The sequence below is a fragment of the Vulpes vulpes genome, chromosome 11 (assembly GCF_048418805.1).
Source record: "Vulpes vulpes isolate BD-2025 chromosome 11, VulVul3, whole genome shotgun sequence".
NCBI classification, from domain to species: domain Eukaryota; kingdom Metazoa; phylum Chordata; class Mammalia; order Carnivora; family Canidae; genus Vulpes; species Vulpes vulpes.
In genome coordinates, this window is record NC_132790.1 from 33,807,664 (window position 1) to 33,817,477 (window position 9,814).

Sequence of the window (9,814 nt, forward strand, 5' to 3'; positions counted from 1 at the left end):
TGGGCTACGTGCTAGGACTTCGAAAATGAAAGTCGGGCCCATTCCCTCAAGAAACTCGAGGTCTAGTAAACAAACAGTAAACATCTGGTGAGTTCTATGATAGGTTTAAGCTTGCAGAGCTTGGAGGAGCAAGAATGAGTAGATTCTAGATTCTCCTTAGCAGCACCTCAGCTGTACCCTGTGAAATCTTTTACAAATAATGAAATCTTATGTCTTTGCCATTCACCAGAGCACTTCTGCCAAATGTACACTCTTCATACCTCCAACCTAGACTACTCTCCTTGCCCCCTGCATATGAAGAAGATTGAGATCACTTGGTGTTCCTCAACTACCCACACCCATAGCTACCCACTTCTCTGTATTCATCCACAGCTTCTTTAATCTCAGAATATTATGCACACCTTCTACTTACTGCTAATCTTTCTTTTGGGGCTGTTGATTATTACACCCATCTTTGCTTTTTTACTACTAACTTTTTGGCTCTCTCCCCCCTTTCCAACTTTTTACTTTGAAAATTTACAAATACATGGGATGCCTAGGTGGCTCAATGGTTGAGCATCTGCTTTCAGCTCAGGTCATGATCCTGGGGTCCTGGATCAAGTCCGGCATCAAGCTTCCCACAGGGAGCCTGCTTCTCCCTCTGCCCATGTCTCTGCCTCTCTCTGTGTCTCTCATGAATATACATATATAAATAATCATTTTTTAAAAAGTTTACAAATACAGAAAAGTTGGAAGAATAGTGAAATAACATCTATATATACCACTTAGATTGAGTCATTCTTAACATTGTGCCTTCTGTGTATGTGTATTTGCTCTTACTATATCTATATAGATGTATAGTTGTTTTTGATGAACTGTTTAAAGACAAGCTACAGATACATTTCACTCCCAGATACTTTGAGTTTCCTTAAAGTAAGGACTTTTTCTTCTACGTAATTTCAGTATCGTCACACCAAAGAATAATAACTAATTATCCAATATCATCTAATTTTCAGCCCATATTCAAATTTTCCTACTTGCCCTAGATTGTCTTATAATTGTTGATGGTGTTTAATCAGGATTTTAGGGGGATCCCTGGGTGGCTCAGTGGTTTAGTGTCTGCCTTCGGCCCAGGGCGTGATCCTGGAGTCCCGGGATCAAGTCCCATGTCGGGCTCCCTGCATGGGACCTGCTTCTCCCTCTGCCTGTGTCTCTGCCTCTCTCTCTCTCTCTCTGTGTCACTCATGAATAAATAAATAACATTTTTTTAAAAAATAATCAGAATTTTTATTAAGCTTCATCCATGGGGTTTCATTGTGTTTCTTGCTATTTTTCCTAAGACTTTATTTTTCACCACGTTGACTTTTTTGAAGAAATCAGACCATTTTTTTGTAGAATGTCCCACATTTTAGATTTGTATATTTACTTCTTTATAGTATCAGTTCCTTGTTTCTTTGTCCCCCAGTATTTCCTATAAGACTGTCTTGATTAGAGTCAGGTTTTGACAGAGATATTTCATGAGTTATGTGGTATACTTCATGTTGAATCACATTAGGAGACAGGGTCAAACTGTCTATTAGTGATAGTAAATTAGATTGCTTAGTTCAGTTGGTGCCTACCAGATCTCACTATTATAAAAGTACTTTTTTTTATTCAATTGCACTCATTCTTTTTGATACTCTATATAATACTACTTGCTACCTCCCTGCTAGCTACTCTTGTTCATAGCCAGTCTTCTTTAAAAAATAGTCATTGTCAACTTTCACACCATTCATTGTTTAACCTGCTACAGTCTTATTCCCAACTCCAGTGGCTTTAGTGTCAGTGGTTTTATAACCCTGAAATCCAATGGGTTTGCCATTTCTTATTTTGTTTGATCTCTGTACTTCTTCCTTTACCGAGCTACTGTTCTCATGTTTTCTGGTTTTGCCCAATTTCTGCTCATCTTTGATCAGGACTGCCTATGGGCCAGATATTTTTTTATCAGGGTCCTTGTCTATATAAACAATTTGATTTTTAAAATGGATTACAGAATTCATGGGCCCATGTAAGGTAGAGTGTTTTGTCAATAAAGATTTAGAATAAAAAAAAAAGATTTAGAATAATGAATAGAGAAAAAGGGCATGTTTATTGTTCAGTCAGTGCATGTGAAGATTCTTTATAGTGTATAGAAACCATCTCTTCATCTTTATTGTTAGGTGTGCCATTCCTGGTTAATTTCATATCTTCCACTGCAATAAAAGAATAGTAGTACAGTTATTCACAGTGCTATGACTCTTAAGAACCTGTTTGGATTGAACTATATGGATCTTGTCTCTAAAGTTCCCTCATACCATCTATTTAATGCTGGTTATGTCATTGCTGATAATGTTGCATCCATTGTGTCACTGAATACTGGCTTCCAATGACTATCAAAAGTCATTGTGGTGCTTCATTGATGATTACCAAAAATGCACATCTTACATAAAATATGCAGGAAAGTGAATAATAATTCATTTTCTGGTTATGTTTACCATTTGGATATTTATAGCATAAACATAGAATACATATTCCAACCATGCCTCTCTTGAACATTTTAGGCTGTAATTACTGCATTCCTAGACAGTGATCTCTTGGTCACACCCAGGAATAATAGGCAAGAGGCCCGGGCGTGGAGCAAAAAGAGTGGTTTCATTTGTGCAAAGAATGTCCATTCCTTCATCAGCAATGGCTTAAGTCCAAACTTGGAGAGTACAGTATCACTATCAATTGAAACAAGAGAGAGGACACTGATTAGAAGGAACAGTTGGCATTGTGGAGCACTAGTCTTAAAAGGCCTCAGATAGAAGGGCCTGGTGACACAAGGTGCAATACCTGCAAAGGGTTAAGTGATCTCCTTAGTGCCAATGGCATGTGGTGAATAGGGTGAAGAACAACTGCCACTACCCTCACAAGCCTGAAGTCTATAGACTAGAGACTGCATCACAGTTGAAACAGACTAGTGAGAGCCAGTGCACAGGACCACACACACACGACTTAATCCTAAGGGTTAGTGATGATATTTGGTAGCCCAGAACCTGGAATTCATCATTTGCCCAATAGAATCATCTAAACAAAGTACCATTCTTGCAGCCCAATCACATACTGTCATGTGAAAGAAATCCTGCTTCATCACAGGAATGGTCTAATGGTCAGACCCAGGGCTCCTCGTGGCATGTTCTCCACACAGCATGAGTTAGAGGATTGGAGGTAGGTACCATCTCAAAAGGGAGAGATGGTACCTATGCTAGGCACCAAAGTGAAACTCAGAAAATTTTAAGAGAGGTAAGCAACCAGATCTCCATGTGGGACCAGGTCTGGACTCAGGCTGCCTTGCTTAGTCCCAGGAACTGGAGAACCTAAAAAATCTTGAGCAAGACACTAAAGCACCAGTCTCCCTGAAGCATGGGTGCTGGGGCAGGATCCGTATACTCAGATCTCAGAAATATTATCTGACCATCTCTTATTCTTTATTTTGTTATTTGTCTACAGTTTAAAAGATGGTGCCTGTCACTGTTCTGTTATTGGCCCTTCTACATATACTTTGGTCAAATTTATCCATTTATCTACAGTTACCAGTCATAGTCTGTTTAATCCAAAGTCTGTCTTCTGTCTAGACTTTCTCCTGAGATTCCATTTGTATGTTAGTATTTTTGTTATCATTCAGTTTGAAGTGTTTAATAGTTTACATGTGGTTTTTTTGACCCATGAATTTTTTACAAATGTGTTTTTCTTAATTTTCAAGCATATGTGTTTTTTTTTTTTTTCCTAGTTACCTCTTTATTGCTGACTTCTACCTAAATTACACTGTGGTCAGAAAACGTATTCTATATTATTTCAGAGACTTGATTTGTGGAGACTTGTTCTGTGGCCCCATCTATAGTCAGTTTTTGTAAAAATGCCATGTATGCTTGAGAAGAACATGTATTCTGCAGTTAGTGGACGCAGTATTTTGTACGTATATATTAGGTTAATCTTGTGCAAATTACTTGGACTGATTTTCCCCCATTCTATCAATTATTGAAGGAGATATTTTTAAATTTTCCTCTATGATTGTGAATGTGTTTTGCACTTTAGTCAGGTTTGGTTTTGTTTTGTTTTTGGTTTTTTTTTTGAGTCTATTATTAGGCACAACTTCAATTTTGTATCTTCCTAATAGACTGAAAAGTACATCTTGAAATCTCATCACCATGATTTTTTTTTTTTTTTTTTTTTTAAGTAATCTCTACACCCAACATGGGGCTTTAACCCACTACCCTGAGATTACCAGTTGCACACTCTATGGACAAGCCAGACAGGTGCCCCACCATGAATGCTTTTTTATTTACTAATATCCACTTATCATTGTACTGCATTAGCTTGTTTTGATTAGTATTTGTAAGAGGTTTTGGGGTTTTGTTTGTTTTCCATTCCTTTTTATTTTCCAGTATCTTTATGTCTTAGATATGTTTCCTATAAAACTCTTAGTTGGGTTTTGTGGTGTTGTCCAGTTTAACATTCTTTTTCCTCTAACTGAACATTTAATCCATTAACAATATAATCAAAATATATTTAGGCTTATCTTCTTTCGTATTTCCTATTTATCCTGCCTGTGGATTCTTTCCTTCTTTCTTTTCTGGTTGTTTATTTTTCTGCTATCATTCTTGTTTTTCTTTCTCCTAGGTTTGGTGATTAAGTGCTATTTCTTTTTGTTTTTACCATAGAAATTAAACCATGCACCCTTAGTTTTTCAAAGTGTAAGTCTAATCAATGCCTATAATCCTATCCGAAAGACCTTCAGTCATTTTCAATCCATTTACCCTTCTCTTAAATTTATCATTAATATTAATTATTTTTTACCCTATCAGATACTAGTTTATTCATTTCTTTATTTTTGTTTTGTTTTTGGGTTTACCTACATACTTGCCTTTTTCTTTGCTCTTTAATTTATCTTGCATCTTGTACCTTCACTCTTCTTTGGTCTGAAACCTATCCTTCAGAATTTCTTTAATTGAAGTTCTCTTGATGGAAAAACTCAAGTTTTTGTTTATTTGTTTGCTTTTAAAGGCCATATTCACATAATATAAGGTTGAGGTTAGTGACAGATGTCATCGAAGATGTCTAAAACAGACATAAAAATGAGTGGCTGAGAATCATTTATCCACTCTGGAGATCTAAACCTGAGGTATATGTGTTTGGCAAAGTAGTCCTATTCTTGTAGACCTTAACTAGATTATTTATCTCATGGTTTGCAGTTTGGTTGGTACCAGATGAAGAGATTGAAAGCATTTGGTCAGATATTAATTTGAACAAGCTGAATGGATATGACAAAGTTAACTGGAGTCAATAAATGCCATTAACAGTGTGTTCCAACTCTCCTTGACCTTTGGGTATTTCTTAAGGAACAAAGGAGAAGTTGATAACAGTTCCTCTGACATTAAACCTATAACTGAGCAGCCAATCCGCCTGAACTCTACCACATCTGCTATAGATTGCATTAGGTTTCAATTCATATGTTGAAACCTAATCCCCAGTGTGATAGTATATGGAGGTGGTGCTTTGGGGAGGTGATGAGGTCAGGGGAGTACAGCTCTCACAAATGAGATTAGTAATCCTGTAAGAAAGATCACAGAGTTCCCTCACTCCTGTCATGCCATAATAAAAAGACAACCATCTATAAACCAGGAAACAGGCCCTCACCAGACATGGAATCTACAAGCCCCTTGATCTTGGACTTTCCAGCCTCCAGAACCGTGAGAAATAATTTCAGGTATTGGGGCCCTTGTTGGCTCGGGTGGTGGAACATGCGACTCTTGATCTTAGAGTTGTGGCTTTAAGCCTCTTATTGGCTGTAGAGATAACTTAAAAAGAAAATTTTTATTTTTGGTGTTTATACACTAGTCAGTCTATGGTATTTGTTAAAGCCACCTGAAAAGATTAGGATAGTATCTCTTAATGGACTGCTAGTTAACTAATTTTCTATTTCATGGTAGTATCATTTACTGTGTGCCTATTATATGCCAAACACTGTGGCACATTACTTGTATTATTCATTTAATCTTCAGAATAACCTATAGTAGGTGATATTGGCTCAGTTTTAGAGAAGAGAAAACTGAGGCACAGGGATGAAATTACTTATTCAAGGTCATAATCAGTATATGATTGAGCTGGAGTTCAAACAGGAGTCTTAGCTATAAAACCATGTTCTTCCCACAGGTTCTTCCCACTAACATCTACCCTGACATCAGTTCTCTGCTTCTTCCTTTTAATAAAACCCATATTTTACTAAGTGTTTATCTCTTGAAAGACTGTCTCCCACTTTCCTTACAGGCCAAGTTATGGCCAGAGAGCTATAAATAGAAGTGTTGCATGGAACTTCCAAGAAGTCTCTATGGATTGAAGAGATCAAGCCCTTCTACCTTCCTTCCCGTTGCTGGGACAGTGACATGTGGGTAGGGCTATAGCACCCATCTTAACACGTTCGTCTTGAAATTAGAGGCAGGAGTTGAGAGATACCCCACTGACAAAACAATGAGAGCACAGTATTAGTCCCGGGCTGCCAACCTCTAGATTTCTTTCAAATGAGAAAAAGAAACCCTGTCTTGTTTTTTCTTTCTTTCTTTTTTTTTTTTTAATTATATATAGCCAAGTAATCCTAACCAATATACCACATGTATCAGTATTCCATCTACATTTTGCCTTTCACAATTTTCCAAAGCTACCCAATTCTCTTCTCCATGACCCATGAATTAGTAAAAATGCTATCTGTAGCTCTAGGTTGTTAGCATTAACTCATTTTGTGAAAGCCCCAAATGGAGAGAGCTAACATTTGTATGCCTCCTCTGTGTTATGTACTCCTATATATTATCTCACATTCTCCCTGTCTCACTCCTACACCTAGGTGCCCAGAGACCCTGCATTCCCTCCTGCTCATTTATATGAAGTGTCTTTGAATAACTCAAAGTCAATTCTTCCCCTTGTGTACTCAGGGACACCAATCCAGATTCTGTCTTCCTCTCCTGTGTCAAGTGACTCACTCTCTCAAATAAATAAAATCTTTTTAAAAAATAAAAACAGGTGATCCCTGGGTGGCGCAGTGCTTTGGCGCCTGCCTTTGGCCCAGAGCACGATCCTGGAGACCCGGGACCAAATCCCACGTCGGGCTCCTGGTGCATGGAGCCTGCTTCTCCCTCTGCCTGTGTCTCTACCTCTCTCTCTCTCTGTGTGTGTGTGACTATCATAAAGAAAGAAAGAAAAAAAATATTTAAAAATAAAAAAGTAAAAAAAAAAAATTAAAAATAGAAACATTTGGCCTCATTCTTTGACACCCCTTATCAGCAAAAACTGCCTAAAAGAGTTTATTCCATAGTCCCTTTCCTCTCTTCTGTTTCTCCTGAACTCATTCAGTGATTCTTTCAGCAGCATTTGACACAGTTGATCACATCTCCTTGGAATATTTTCTTCACTAGGCTTTCAGAACACTGCTCTCCATTTTCCTATTTTACTGGTCATACGTTCAGTCTCCTTTTTATTTTTTTTTAAGATTTTTTATTTATTTATTCATGAGAGACACAGAGAGAGAGGCAGAGACACAGGCAGAGGGAGAAGCAGGCTCCTTGCTGGGAACCCAATGTGGGACTCGATCCCAGGTCTCCAGGATCACGCCGTGGGCTGAAGGTGGCGCTAAACTGCTGAGCCACCCAGGCTGCCCCATTCAGTCTCCTTTGCTGGTTCTTTTCCTGTCGCTAACTAAATGTTGGAGTGCCCCAGGGTCCATTCCTCAGAACTCTTCATTTATACTAACTTCTTTAATGATGTCAATCTAAGACTTTCCATACTTATTGACTCCTAAATTTCTATTTCCAGCCTGATCTCTCCCCAGATCTCAAGCACATATATACAGCTACCAACTCAGCAGTATCTCTTATTTGGATATCTAATAGACATTCCAAACTCAACACATCCTAAACCAAATTCCTGGTTCACCATACCCACTCAAATTCCTCTTGCAGTGTTTCTCATGTGAGCAAATGTCAATGAAACATTACTAGTTGTTTAAGCCAAAAACTTTACAGTCATGCTTGATTCTTATTTTTTCACACTTAAAACCATGAGCAAGGGGATCCCTGGGTAGCTCAGCGGTTTAGCGCCTGCCTTTGGCCCAAGGCGTGATCCTGGAGTCCCAGGATTGAGTCCTGTGTCAGGCTCCCTGCATGGAGCCTGCTTCCTCCCTCTGCCTATGTCTCTGTCTCTGTCTCTGTCTCTGTCTCTGTCTCTCTGTGTCTATCATGAATAAATAAATAAAATATTTTTTTTAAAAATGAGCAAGACCTGTAGGCTCTCTTTTTAAAATACATAAAAAAATCCATGTTTAAATATTTTTAAAAACTATTTAAAACTTTTTAGATATTGTGGCATCTGGGTAGCGCAATTTGCTGAGGGCCAGGTTGTGAGGTCAAGCCTCATGATGTTGGGCTCCACACTGAGTGCGAAGTCTACTTGGATTCTTTCTCTCAGCCCTTCCCTACCCCACGCTTGCTTGCTTGCTCTGTCTAAAATCTTTTTTTAGGGCAGCCCCGGTGGCGCAGTGGTTTAGTGCCGCCTGCAGCCCGGGGCGTGATCCTGGAGACCCTGAATCGAGTTCCACATCAGGCTCTCTGCATGGAGCCTGCTTTTCCCTCTGCCTGTGTCTCTGCCTCTCATTCTCTCTCTGTGTCTCTACGAATAAAAAAATAAAATCTTTTTTAAAAACACTTTTTAGGTATGATTATGATCTTGTGATTGTTTTTGAAACACTTGTATTTTAATGATACATATGGAAATATTTCTAGATGAAATTATGTGATGTGTGGGTCCTGCCTCAAAATAATACAGAATGGAAAAAATAAGTAGGAATATGGAAGAAACCAGATTGACCATGAGCTGATGATTGTTGAAAGTGGGCTATGTGTCTGTGTATATGGAAGTTCATTATACTCTAATACTTTATGTTTGACATTTTCTATAATAAAAAATTATAGTTCTCATCGTGACCAAAAAAAATTATAACTGTGTGTTTAGGATGTTAACTAGACTTATTGTGGTGTTCATTTGACAATATATACATACATACATACATACATCAAATATGTTGTATACCTGAAACTAATATTATATGTCAGTTACACCTCAATTGAAGAAAACTGTTAAATAAAATATATCCAGAATGTAAACACACAATCTCCATACCTACCCCTATGGCCGAAGTCACCTTCTTTCATGTGGATTATACCAATAATCTTCCAAATGATCTCCCTGCTTCTACTTTTACCCTTTTATAATCTACTCTTAACAGCAGCAGTCTATTAAAATATAAGTCAAATCACTAGCCTACTCAAAACCTTCCAAGGGCTGCTATGATCTGTATCACCACTCCCCTCAAAACTCATCTCCCCTTTACCCCTCTCTTATTTGTTTTAGCCATACTGTAATTCTTTTGCCTTAAGGTCTTTGTACATTCTGTTCCCTCTGCCTTTCACAAAAAGGCACACCATTCCCACTTTCCCTGCAAGTCTCTTTTCAAAAGACTTTATTGATGCAACCTCTCCATAACCACCTTGTATAAAAGAGTGACACTCCACCATCAATGCTTCTCTCCCTTGCCCTGGTTTATTTTCTTCACAGTAATTACCATCAGACATTACTATGTATTATTTTCTATGCTATGATATTTCCATTAAAGTAAGTTTTTATATTTTGTTCACTGCTATAGTTTCAATGACTAGAACACTTCTTGGTGCACAGCAAGTGTTTGACAAATAATTGAAGGCCGGCATTGAGATCCTCATTTTATAATGAT